The 12,785-nt window shown below is 34.5% G+C and overlaps 1 protein-coding gene and 1 long non-coding RNA gene across 9 annotated transcripts in view; both read right to left on the bottom strand.

Annotated features, from left to right (window-relative positions):
- Positions 1–12,785, bottom strand: part of LOC141483248 (uncharacterized) — a 403,587-nt gene that overhangs the window by 286,041 nt on the left and 104,761 nt on the right. The window lies entirely within an intron of this gene.
- Positions 1,503–6,687, bottom strand: LOC141483257 (uncharacterized). The gene is made up of 3 exons (XR_012465985.1): positions 6,582–6,687; positions 6,441–6,461; positions 1,503–6,382 (listed from the first exon to the last, which is right to left on the bottom strand). It is a non-coding gene; the product is annotated as an uncharacterized lncRNA (long non-coding RNA).

Here is a 12,785-nt window from a genome sequence, read left to right as displayed (position 1 = left end):
TGTAGAACTTACAAAGTTATAGGATAGGTCAAATAGCATTTGTACATATACATAAAATAATACTTAGAGTAAAATTAAACCAAACATACATGAAAGGTTGTCATATGCATACAAAACATATCAACTTCATTCAACTTTAGCTTCATTAAATTAATGTGATAGGTAATAATATTATGGAAGATTGAGAAATTCATCTATAGTATAAAAATGTTCTAATAAAAACCTTTTAAGGATGGTTTTGAAAACCTGAATTCTGTCGGTAGTTTTCAATGAGTCAGACAGTTTGTTATAAAGTTTTAGCCCCAAGTAAGAAGGTGAGTTAGCAGTTATATTATATTTGACGGGATTTATGTAAAAATCATTGCACTTTCTTGTATTTACATTATGGTAAGATGAAATGCGATCATATTTCGACCTATTGGTGTGAATGAATACTCACATTTCAAAAATTAAAATATCCGGGAAAGTTGGAATTTTCAAATGTTTGTATAAATCTCTGCAGGAGGTTCTCTGATTAACGCCTGAGCAATAAATACATTTGGAGTCAATGAAGAGCTTCCCCAAAAACAAATGCCATATCTGATTCTAGATTCTATATGTGCATAGTAATAATTTACTCAACTGTTCAGTGGTTAATATTGGCTTAAGATTTCGTATCAGATACGAAAGAGAACCTAGTTTTGATATCAGTTTGTTGCAATGACTCTTCCAGTTCAGACAATTATCTAGCGTGAGTCCCAAAAATTTACATTCATCAGATAAAGAAAGTGTGTTTTCATTCTCATTAAATTTAATTTCTAGATTTGAACAGATTTTTTGCCTGTGATGAAACCGTAATAATAAAGTTTTTCGAGAATTGAAATGAAGTGAGTTGGCGGCACCATGAAATCAAATGATTTGACACCGTGTTACAATTTTCTTTCAAAATTGTGTCGTCTTTGTCCGAAATTAAAAGTGATGTGTCATCTGCATACATAACGCACGTATTCTCAGCAACCGCGGTCCCAACACCAACAATATAATAGATAGATATTTATTTTCTCCTTCATTGCCACTATTACATGGATTAGGTAAGTCAGAAATACATAAAATGAAATGTAAAATGTATAAGGTATATATACTAAACACATCTTCCATAGACATGGATTGTGAACGTCAACAAGGATATAAACCAAGGTAAGCTTAGATAGATATTTAGATATAGCATACATGATATGGTTTATAGCAAGTCAATCACAATTAATATGTCATATTGAATGAATATATAATAACATTATCTAAAAACCTTCAGGTATACAATATAAAATATATCACAATCACATAAATTGGGTAATACACGTCAAAATTGAATTTTTGTCTGAATAAACTCGTCTCCAGAATAAAAACAATGTTCGAGAAGATAATTTTTTACATTTATTTTGAACAATTTCTCGTTCATTGATCTAAATTCGCAGGGCAATTTATTATATAGTTTGAAATCTAATGAATTTTTCTCAGATTTGGACAACCTGTAACCTGATGATACTAAATCATCAGCCGTAGCAGCCCGGGTAGTGTAATGATGCAGGCCAGAAACTTTTTGTATATTCTGCCTTTCTGAATGGATTTCTAGTAAATTTTGGTATATATACACACAAGGGAGTGGTAGAATCCTCATTGTTTTGAACAGTGGTTGACAGTGGTCTCTATACCTAGCCCCAGCTGATAGTCTTATTGCGCGTTTTTGTAACCTGAATATTTTTGAGGAATCAACAGCATTACCCCACAGAATCGCACCATAGCTGATCACAGAATGAAATAATCCAAAATAAACATTTTTAACATGCTCGAATTGAGGCAGTACCTGAGCTGTCTAAGCAAAAATAAGAGACTGGATAGTCTCTTACTCAATATATCTATATGAGGAGTCCAGTTCAAACGATCATCTAAAACAACCCCAAGCAATTTACAATGCTTACCTAACGTGATCTGATTATTACAGGAAATTATGAGGTTTTGTGTCTTCCCTTTATTCAGTCGAAGGTTATTGGCAGAGAACCAAGCTTCCGCTTTAGTCATCAAGGTTTCAGCATTATCAAGAAGACGTGAAATGTTGCTGTTTGAACTGATGAAAGAGGTATCATCCGCAAATAGGACAATTTGACATTTCGTCCTCATGTGAAAACATAGGTCATTAATGTAGATGATAAACAACAGGGGTCCAAGAACAGAACCTTGCGGTACTCCATGTTTTATGATTTTCAGTTCTGAATCAGAACTGTTGTTAAGATGGACAAACTGTTGTCTACCTTCTAAGTAAGACTTGAACAGGTTCAACGGCGTGCCTCTAATGCCATAGAATGTAAGTTTTTCTATTAAAAGTTCGTGTGAAACACAATCAAAAGCTTTGGAGAGATCACACATGGTAAGTACTGAATGACCATGTCTCTCTAAACCCTCGACTATGCTTTCTAAAATCTCTAGGAGGGCTTTTGTTGTAGATTTTTTTCTACGGAAACCGAATTGAGCTGAAGACAACAGTTCAAATCTCTCCAAATATCTCGAAAGTCTGTCTTTTAGTAGTATTTCAAAAACCTTAGAAAAAATAACGATAATAGAAATTGGTCTGTAATTGTCAAGCTCTTCCAGATCATCTTTTTTGTGTAGAGGTAAAATTTTTGATATTTTAAATGCATTTGGAAATATACCCTGGATAAAACAGTTATTAATCAAAACTGTGAACGGTTCTACTAAACTGTCTACAGTTTCTTTCAAGAGTGAATCACTCAAACCATATACATCCGTTGTCGAAGACTTTTTCAGCATCTGTATAACTTGAAGTACCTCAGAGGGGGAAATTACATAAAATATGAATTGTATACAATTAAATAGCATACAACAGATACAAACTTATTATACTGGAGATGAAATCCATGTATATACTAATACACTGTGTACACCGATACACTATTTGTGTGTTAGTATACACAGATGTGAGTTATGTATAACTGAAAATCGCAATCAAGATACAGGTCCAGATAACATTACAATATACCAACTGACCTTACACAAAACTAGAGTACAGGTAAACAATTATACCCACTAATTATGCCAACAAGGTTTATTTATTGGTTATGTACCTACTACTATTTATAGTTTTTAAATAATTTTCAAATTCTTGTATATTGTAGAAGCAATCTTTGTTCATAATCTTTCTCAGTTCTTTTTTGAAGATTATTACGGACGAACATTTGATATTGTGAGGAAGCAAGTTGAAATAAGAACATCCTCTGTAGATTCCAGTTTTTTTTAAAGAATGCGTGATTAACCCTGCCCAGTCGCAAATTTTTAGAATTTCTAGTGGCATACTTTGAAATATCTCCGACTTTCTCAAAGTAATTGATGTTTGTTTTGACATACATTAGAATTTTCATGAGATATATACTAGTTAAAGTAGGGATATTGTTCCGTATGAAAGTATCTCGGCATGATTCGTTATAGGAAAGATCAAATATTACACGAATTTTTTGTATTACAAACGGTCTTTCCATCTCTGTGCTATTTCCCCATGACATAATGTTGTAATTCAGAGCTGAGTGAACTAATGCATAGTATACATTTAGTAGAGATTTCATGTTCAAGGATCTCTTCAGTTGCTTAATCGCAAAGCACTGGCTACTGAGTTTTTTGCAGATAAAGTCAATGTGCCGGTTCCAGTCGATGAATGTGCCTAAAAATTCCATTCCAGTGAATTCAATGCATGTTGTCTTACTAATATTGATTAAAAGTAGATTTCTTTGGCACCATTCATGAAATTCATGTATGACTGTAAGGGCCCTGTTATTTGCTTCTTCTGGCGTTTTGCCATGCACCACTATTGAGGTATCATCTGCATACATGAATGTCTCTCCCGTACATGCCAATAGATGACGCTGTCTCACATTTCTTCAATGCTCTAGTATGGTGCTTTGATGTTTCATGTCCAGTTAAAAAAGTTGTTCTGAAAAATAAACCTAACAAAAAGTGGATATCCCCGGATATTATTGAAGAAGGGAAAAACCTAAGAGAAATGTACTGGCTTCTTGCCACTCATCAGGGAAATGGCGTCCTTTGGGAAAGTTATAAAAACAATATGAGGGCACATAGGCACAAAGTTAAATTGGCAAAACAGACATATTACAGGACTAAAATAAGTAAGGCAACTAACAAAACCAAAGAAACATGGAACATAATAAATTATGAATTAGGAAGAAAAAATAGGTAACCCAAAAAATGATATTATTCTTACAACAAATAATTGTCTTATATCTGACACAACTGTGACTGCAGAAGTGTTTGCCGATCATTTCTCCAATGCAGCAGAAATAGCTATGTCAAATCACTTAGGACAGAACATGGTCCTTCCATGCACCCTCGCTAAGGAAATCAATATCAAATGTCCATTTAAATCGCCACCCATCACCGAATACGAAATATTAAAAACCTTATTTGAAATGAAGAACAAATCATCTTCCGGTATGGACGAAATCTCTATTATTACTACCAAACATATATTTCCCGTTATTATTGAACCACTAACTTTTCTTATAGATCAGTCTCTGGTGCAAGGAATCTTTCCTGATGTTTTGAAAAAGGCACTTGTGATTCCTCTCCACAAAAAAGGCAATTTAAATGAAATTGACAATTACAGGCAAATATCGCTGCTCTGTTCTTCATCCAAATTAATAGAAAGGATAATAGTAAATAGAATAACCGATTACTTGGAAAGCAACAACATACTTTCAACTTCTCAGCACGGTTTTGTTAAAAAGAGATCCATTGAAACAGCTTCCTACCATCTTCTCGATTACATTTACACTCATTGATAAAAATAACTACGTCTTATCACTATTTTTTTGACCTATCGAAGGCATTCGATACGGTGTGCGTAGAATTTCTTTTGAAAACAATAAGACAATGTAATTTCTCATCTAACATCAAGAATTGGATCAAATCCTACATGACGGGAAGAACTATGTATGTCTCTTGTAATAATGTACTTTCTGATTCTCATGCCGTAAAACTTGGTATACCTCAAGGATCTGTTATCGGACCACTACTCTTTCTCCTATATGTTAACGACATGCCGCAACATATAACAACAGGTTATGTTACAATGTTTGCCGATGATACTACCACTACCGTATCAGGTTCAACTGTTGAACAACTTGCTTCCAACATGAAGACCGTGATCGATGATTTCAGCTCCTGGTGTCAGAGAAACAAACTAATCCTTAACACCTCGAAGTCAGTGGCTGTGAAATTTTACAGGAAATGGCGACCCCACAACGTTATCGACATTGAAGATTTGCACACGTTCACAGAAGTTAAATTCCTGGGTATTCATCTTGACGCCAACCTAAATTGGGCAAAACAAATCAATCATGTATGTGCAAATCTGAACAAAGCTTTTTATGCTATACGGCAGATGAAGCCCAGTTTAGAAAAAGCAGGCTTACTAAATATCTACTACGCAATGGTTCACTCTCGACTTAGTTTAAATATGATGGCTTGGGGAAGAGGAAGAGACTTAAATAGAGTTTTTGTGGCTCAGAAAAGAATCCTTAGACTTATATTTAATTTGAATTTCAGGGATAGTTGTCGGCCCATTTTTATAGAAAAAAAGATTTTAACCCTCATATCCATTTATATTTTAAAATGTGTTTTGTTCGCAAGACATAACTTATCGGTTCTTGCGACAAATGGATCTGAGTACGAACATAATACACGGCATGGAGCTTCTTTAAGAATTCCACAGCACAGAACCTCATTATATGAGAACTCCCCACGGTACAATGTAATCAGTTCTTACAATAAGTTACCAAATCAGCTGAAACAAATTGTCGATGATAAGGTAGTTCAAAACAAAATTAAAAATGTTTTACTTAGAAAGTGCTATTATAGTTACCAAGAGTTTATAAATGATAATTTGATAGACACAGATTTTACATGACTGTTAAGTTTTTAAATGGTCAACGATATTGAATGTTTGTTTTTTTTTTTTATATACTGACGCTCCAATTCATATGTACGAATTGGAAAGATTTTATTTATTTATACATATGTCCGTTTATTTTATTTTTCTTTAATGTAACAAATTATAATATAATATTAACTTACCATATGTACCTAATGTACCAACAAACGGTTAATAAACTATTATTATTATTGTGTAAAGGCAGATCATTTGTTACGTTTCAATTTAGCACTAGATCAATACTGCTCCTATGTGACCTTTCAAAACACTACCTTACCTTTTAAGATCTTTATTCAAAGGATATTAACAATGTCATTAAGTTACAAGTAGATTTTATTCATTTAACATCATAGTAATGGGAATCTTCCGTTCCATAGAAAACCATACCTGAAATGTACAAGAATAAATGTATGCTCCCTGACTAACTGCTTTGACCAGTACTTACGCATTCTCCTAGTCATATCGCCTGAAAAACAATATTAGTTAGCTCTGGGTTTCTGAATACTGTTTGATATTTTCGGTAAATATTCTGCATAATACGAATGCTTAAATATTTGTACTGAAAGGGAAGGATGTGGCGACTTACCTTATATGTTTCTATTCCATCGCAGGAATAAGGATTGGTAAATAGTTGAAAATAGGTTGGAGTGAATACTTTTGTAAACATTCTATTTATTACAAGGTTAAGAGACAGCTGTTGGTTGACATCCGCCGAACTTTCGTAGTGTCGTTCCGACGAACTACACCGAACTAGTTCTACAGTTGTTCACGGGTGAGGGATTGATCGGCTACTCAAGTTGTCAAGGGTTGTTTTAGGGTTGCATTGCTTTGAGAAGGAGTTTTGATGTGTCATGGACTTGATGATGATGTCTCAAGTGGCTGTGGAGGAATTGATAGATTTATGATGTTGTGCACAGCACCCCCTTGGTGCTTGTAGTGTAGATTGGACGCACTGTGGCAACAACTGGTTAGCTGTCAGATGTGGTAGTCTCTTAGTATTCGGAAGTTGGCCTTCGATGAGCTTGGTTCGGAGTTCAAAGCGTACCATCAGACTGATTGTAGGATATATTTGGTTGTATTTGTGCCATCCTTCACGGGGATTATTTCTACAAGTCAGGATTGTATAGTGGAAGACTGATTGGTCATTTTGGTGTGGATATTTGCAGTCTGAAACTTAAGCTCTTTTGAGGATTTTTGGTGGTTACCGAACTCGTGCCAGGTGGAAGGATTTCCGAAATTAGGTATGTCTGAATCACTGTCGCATCTCTCATGTGGTCTTGGCTATGATATCACCTCTTCAATTCTACAACCTTCGTTTCTCGTCTCTAGATTCATAAGAAACAGAAGGCCCTCAGTCACTCATCAAGTCCCAGTAGGACTTCCGTGCAGAGCACCGCACACGAAGAAACGTATAGAAAACCCCTTGGCCAGGGTTTTTTTTTTCCTGTTTTCCGGTTTTCTTGTTTTCCTGTTTCCCTGTTTTCCTTTTTTTTCTTCTTTAAGGGTTTTTTCCCTATTTTCTTTTTGGGTCTTATTTGGTGATCCATTACTGGTCCAGCTTGTCGTGCCCTACAGGGTGATCTATCTTGGTGGTGCTACAGGATGATCCATCTCCGCCGTACTACAGGGTGATCCACCGGTGCTACAGGGTGATCCATCTCCGCCGTACTACAGGGTGATCCACTTCCGTCGAACCACGGAGTAGTCTAACACCATATACCGGGTGGCCCAAAAGGAGCACGCAAGTTATAATTGATTTATTTGAATATTGGTGACATACTGAGTGATTTAAATAAGTGTTTGCCCTTATGTTTATTGATACCTGTTTGATATAGTGTTTGTTTATTTATACCTGATTGATATAGTGATGCATTTGTGAAACGGAAATTGAGGTATTTTCTTCCTTTCACGATTGCTTGTTGACACCGATGCGCCTACGCCTGAGCTCACGCGACGCAAACGAGTTTGTCTTACCTTCCGATACTAGTATTTACGATTTCACCTACTCAATTTTCGTGGTAGTTTTACTCGACGTATTGTAGTTTTTTTTGGGCGTCGTTACTACCGTAATTTATGGCTGATTGAATTCGTGGTTATATACACCGCGCTCTTGTATTGACATCTGAACATCGCGTAGTAGTGTGAATATTGCATTGTTGTCTTAGAAGCGTTGTTGGTTACTCCATGTAAGTTAGGATTACTGAATAAATCATATTGGGGATCTTTATCTTTTATTTCCAATATTAATTGGTAAGTTATTGATATTGTGAGTTACTTAGGGTATCTGGAGGATTAAATTCACCTGGCGCCCATTAAGATCTATTTGAAATTTGCTAAGTTGTTTAACCCACTCCCGTCTCCACTGTTTAGCTTAGCCGCGGATACCCATCTGTCTTATTTGTTACCGACAGATGAATTAGTCTCCTCTTGTGGTTTGTGAGGTGACACATTGACATACAAGATGAATAGTAGTGGGCCTAGGATACTTCCTTGCGGTGCACCCAGTTCTATGCTAAATTATTCTGATATAACATCTGTCTGTACTACGAGCTGGCGATTGGTAACATATGAAATGACCCAGTTGTTCAGCGAGCCTCGTATGCCCAGCGAGTTGAGTGTATTAGACAATATCCGCGGATTCAGTGTATCGAATGCACGTGATAGGTCGAAGAGAATTCCTAACACGAAATAATTCTGTTTCAGTTTTTCGTATATGTACTGTGTGAATTATGTCGTTGCCGTTTCGGTGGATCGGCCTTTTCTAAAACCATGTTGACACTTATGCAAGATTTCGTATTTATCTAAAAAAGAGGTTATACGATCATATGTAGCTTTTTCGATGACTTTGGAGATGGGACTAACCAGTGTAATTGCCCTGTAATTTTCAATTAGGCGCTCGTCCCCTTTTTTGAAGACTGGTATTGTCTTCAAAATTTTTAAAAGATCTGGGAATTGGCCTGTGAGTAGAGAAAGATTGATTATTATTAGAGAGTGGAACTCAAACCTTATTGGCAGTCTATAATGCTCCGAAATCTGTGAAAAGTCTCGATCATCTTCGTTATATGCATTACGTCAAGTCTACAAAACTTAATAAACCTGTGCAGCTTTCAAATATTCCACCAACCAGTGCAGCTGCTCATCAACATTACAACCGTGTATATTATCAAGTTCAAACTTGGTTAGGACATGATTTGGAACCCCAGGTATGGGGTTGGGCAATGCGAAACGATCTTCTGGAGCCTATCATGACAATTTTACCACCTGCTCCAGAATATTTGTTAATACAATTTTCTGCAACTGCAAGAGTGGTTGTGGTTCGCGATGCGGATGCAGGAAAGCGGGCTTGCAATGCTCTTTAGCTTGTGGCCAATGTAATGGGCAAGCTTGTCTCAATGCTCTACCATATCAGAGCGACATTAACGAAGATGGAACCTTTGACCCCGAAATTATGGAAGAACTTGAGACAAATGTCGTTGAAGACCAGTTTGAAATTTACCAGAAGACGACGATGAAGAGGAAGAAGATAATTATAAATTGTAGTTTTTGTACCCTTTATTCCATTTCTTTACTTTCAATAAAAATAAATATATTCAATGATATTTTTTAATAAAAAGATTAATTCATAATTTATTTGTTTTTTTTTCATCATGTAAGAAGTTATAAATATTAATTAGGTTAAAATTCAAATATAATTCCTATATTTTCATTAACAATTCTGCAATTACATGGGCAGGTAAGTGTTGTTAAATAAATTAATACTGAATAAAAAGTGGATAAGTTGGGAAAAAAATTATAAAATATAATATAATAGTTAATAAAAATTGACAAATATTTATAATCATTAATTTATCGATAGTTCATCAACTATATATGGCGCGTTTTCGACCGGAGGCACCGGTTGACCTGAAGTGATGCTGTGACCGCGTGCTCTCCGCCTTCTATCTCGAAAACGGTTCACCGTATAAAAAATTTTTTTAAACAAAATTTGTAGAGAATTTTGTATTCTACAATATTGATAATAAATACAAATAGCAACAAACCCATAGGAAATGAGATATTTATAAAAAAAAAGCGCAAAAACCGATTTTTGTGACCTTTGACCTTGAAATTTAATAGTTGCTTACACCCTACCATATGTAGGTTTTGAGACAACTTTTAGGGTGTCAATATACAAGTATTTACAGACTTACAGCTGGGTAACTCGAATTCCGAGATGAACTTACTATAATGACTGGACTAGTCTTATACATAAGAACAAAGGTACCTTTACTTCTCTGCCTCATCACAATACTAGACAAGCTTGCCAATCAGAGGTTTCTATCCCAACAAGTAGTCAAATCAAGAACTCAATTATATATAAAACGTACAAGTTACCTTCTTGGAGTTCAACAGAATGTGTCACGCTGCACAATTGGATATTAGATAATGAAGAAAAAATTGAAAATGTGCTCACATTGAAATAATTCAGTTCAACAGATGATTTATTTCACCCTCATTCATAATAAAATACTATTGTTGATACATTTCTTCATTTCAAATTACTTTTTCATGAACAATATTTATCAACAGTTAACATAATCTTTATTTTTCAACTAACTTAGTTAAACACAAGTGTTTACACTTAGCAGAATGTGTTAAAATATTATGAATGTACTAACAATTTTTTAATATTTATTAATATTCTTTTGATATTGTACATTTGTTAATAAATTTGAATTGAATTTGACTTCAAAGCGTGCAAAGACGCAACAGTCGGCTGACAAGGTTATGGTATAAGTATTTTGGGATGCACATGGTATAATATTCATAGACTATCTTAAAAAGGGAAAAAATTATCAACAGCGACTATTACATAGCTTTATTGGAGCGTTTGAAGGACGAAATAGCGGAAAATCGGCTCTATTTGAAGAAAAAGAGAATGCTGTTTCATCAAGACAATGCACCGTGTCACAAATCAATGAAAACAAGGGCAAAATTACATGAATTAGGCTTTGAATTGCTTCCGCATCCACCGTATTCTCCAGATTTGGCCCCCAGCGACTCTTTCCTGTTCTAAGACTTCAAGAGAACGCTCGCTGGAAAGAACTTTAACGCCGATGAAGGGGTAATCGTTGAAACTGAGGCCTATTTTGAGGCTAAAGACAAATCGTACTATAAAAATAGTATCGAAAAATTGTATGACCCCTTCAATGTTAATGTCGCCCTCGAAGGCAACTGTATTGAATATTGAAATCAAATTTTATAAAAAAAAATTCTATATTAGGCTACAAACATTTCAGCGCAAATTTTTATGAATTTTTTTTCACATCAGTTTGGATTAAGGACAAAATAATAAGTTTTTAAAAAAATAATGAAATCATGAGTGAATTACGGGTGATCCAAGTAAAGTTCAGTTCGGTGTCCCACAAGAAACTGTTCTACAACCTTCTTTATTTAACTTTTATTCAATTGAAAAATGAGAAATAAAACTTTCTATGTTTTTTTATACATTATTAACACAAAAGAAAGTATAACTAAATAATTATACTTGAATTATACACATTATGAAGGCAGAAAACATTGAACAGATTGAATTGAAAATGCTATAATTTTGAGAGATTCTATTTTTTTGAGCCACAATAAACTCTTGCGGGTTGCGGTGGAGGGACGAATAGACCCACTCACTTTTGACCTAACAACTCAGAATCAGAATCATTTTATTCATCACAAAAGAGTACACATTGTGTGGTGAAAACTACAGAATATGTAACTTATCGGACTAGTCAAAAAAATATTTGTATATAAAGTAGATTGACTAAAATTGATAAAATATAGACAATACAATATCTAGTGTTATATATATATATATATATATATATATATATATATATATATATATATATATATATATATATATATATATATATATATATATATATATATGGATTATAAAGTGGGAATATGGTACAACTGCAGCAAAGGGACACTATTTAGTGATATAAAAAAAGAGTATAATAAGAATGTACAATTATAACAATTACACAACGAAATCAGTTGAGGTTTGTACAATTATAATTATAAAATATAATCAGGAGCCCAGAAACTCTTCTACGCTATAGAAAGCTTTATCGCTGAGATATGTTGATATTCTAGTCCTAACTGCTGACTTGCTACCGCTCATATCTATTAGATTTTTACACCAACATATTTTGGGGAATTTTGACCAATGAGAAGCCTGGAAAAGGGCAGATGAATATTTTTCTTATTCCTTGTATCATGTGCATGTATTTGATCATTTTTCAGAAACGTATTTTCATTGTCCTGTATAAACAATATCAAGTTCAAGATGTAGAGACAAGGTAACGTTAGTATTTTAGAATATCGGAATAGTGGCTTACAAGATTCTGAAGGGTGAGTTTTATTCATAGCTCTGATGATTTTTTTCTGAGAACGAAAAGCCCCTAGTATGTGAGTTGAGGATCCCCAAAATATTATTCCATATTGCATAGCTGACTGTGCTAGTCCGAAATAAAGTATTCTCAGTACATCAGCTGACACTGTATCCCTCAGATTCCTAATAATGTATGTGATTGTGCTGAGTTTTGAACATAAAGTGGTGATATGGTTTCCCTATGAAAGTTCCCTATCAAGCACAACACCTAAGAACTTCATACTCTCTTTGCTTTCTATCGATTTTCCATTGACTGTTAAGTAGGGATCATTATCAGGATTCATATTTTTTGGTAAGAATCGAATATGATAGGTCTTAGCGGTGTTTAGTGCTAGTCCATTTTTACTACAATAGTCACTG

Source organism: Leptinotarsa decemlineata, unplaced genomic scaffold (genome assembly GCF_025532065.1).
Source record: "Leptinotarsa decemlineata unplaced genomic scaffold, Ldec_3_MD MMD2_tig00003192_RagTag_RagTag, whole genome shotgun sequence".
Lineage (NCBI taxonomy): Eukaryota > Metazoa > Arthropoda > Insecta > Coleoptera > Chrysomelidae > Leptinotarsa > Leptinotarsa decemlineata.
Note: the sequence above shows the minus strand (reverse complement) of the source record. Positions and strands in the feature narration are given on the sequence as shown.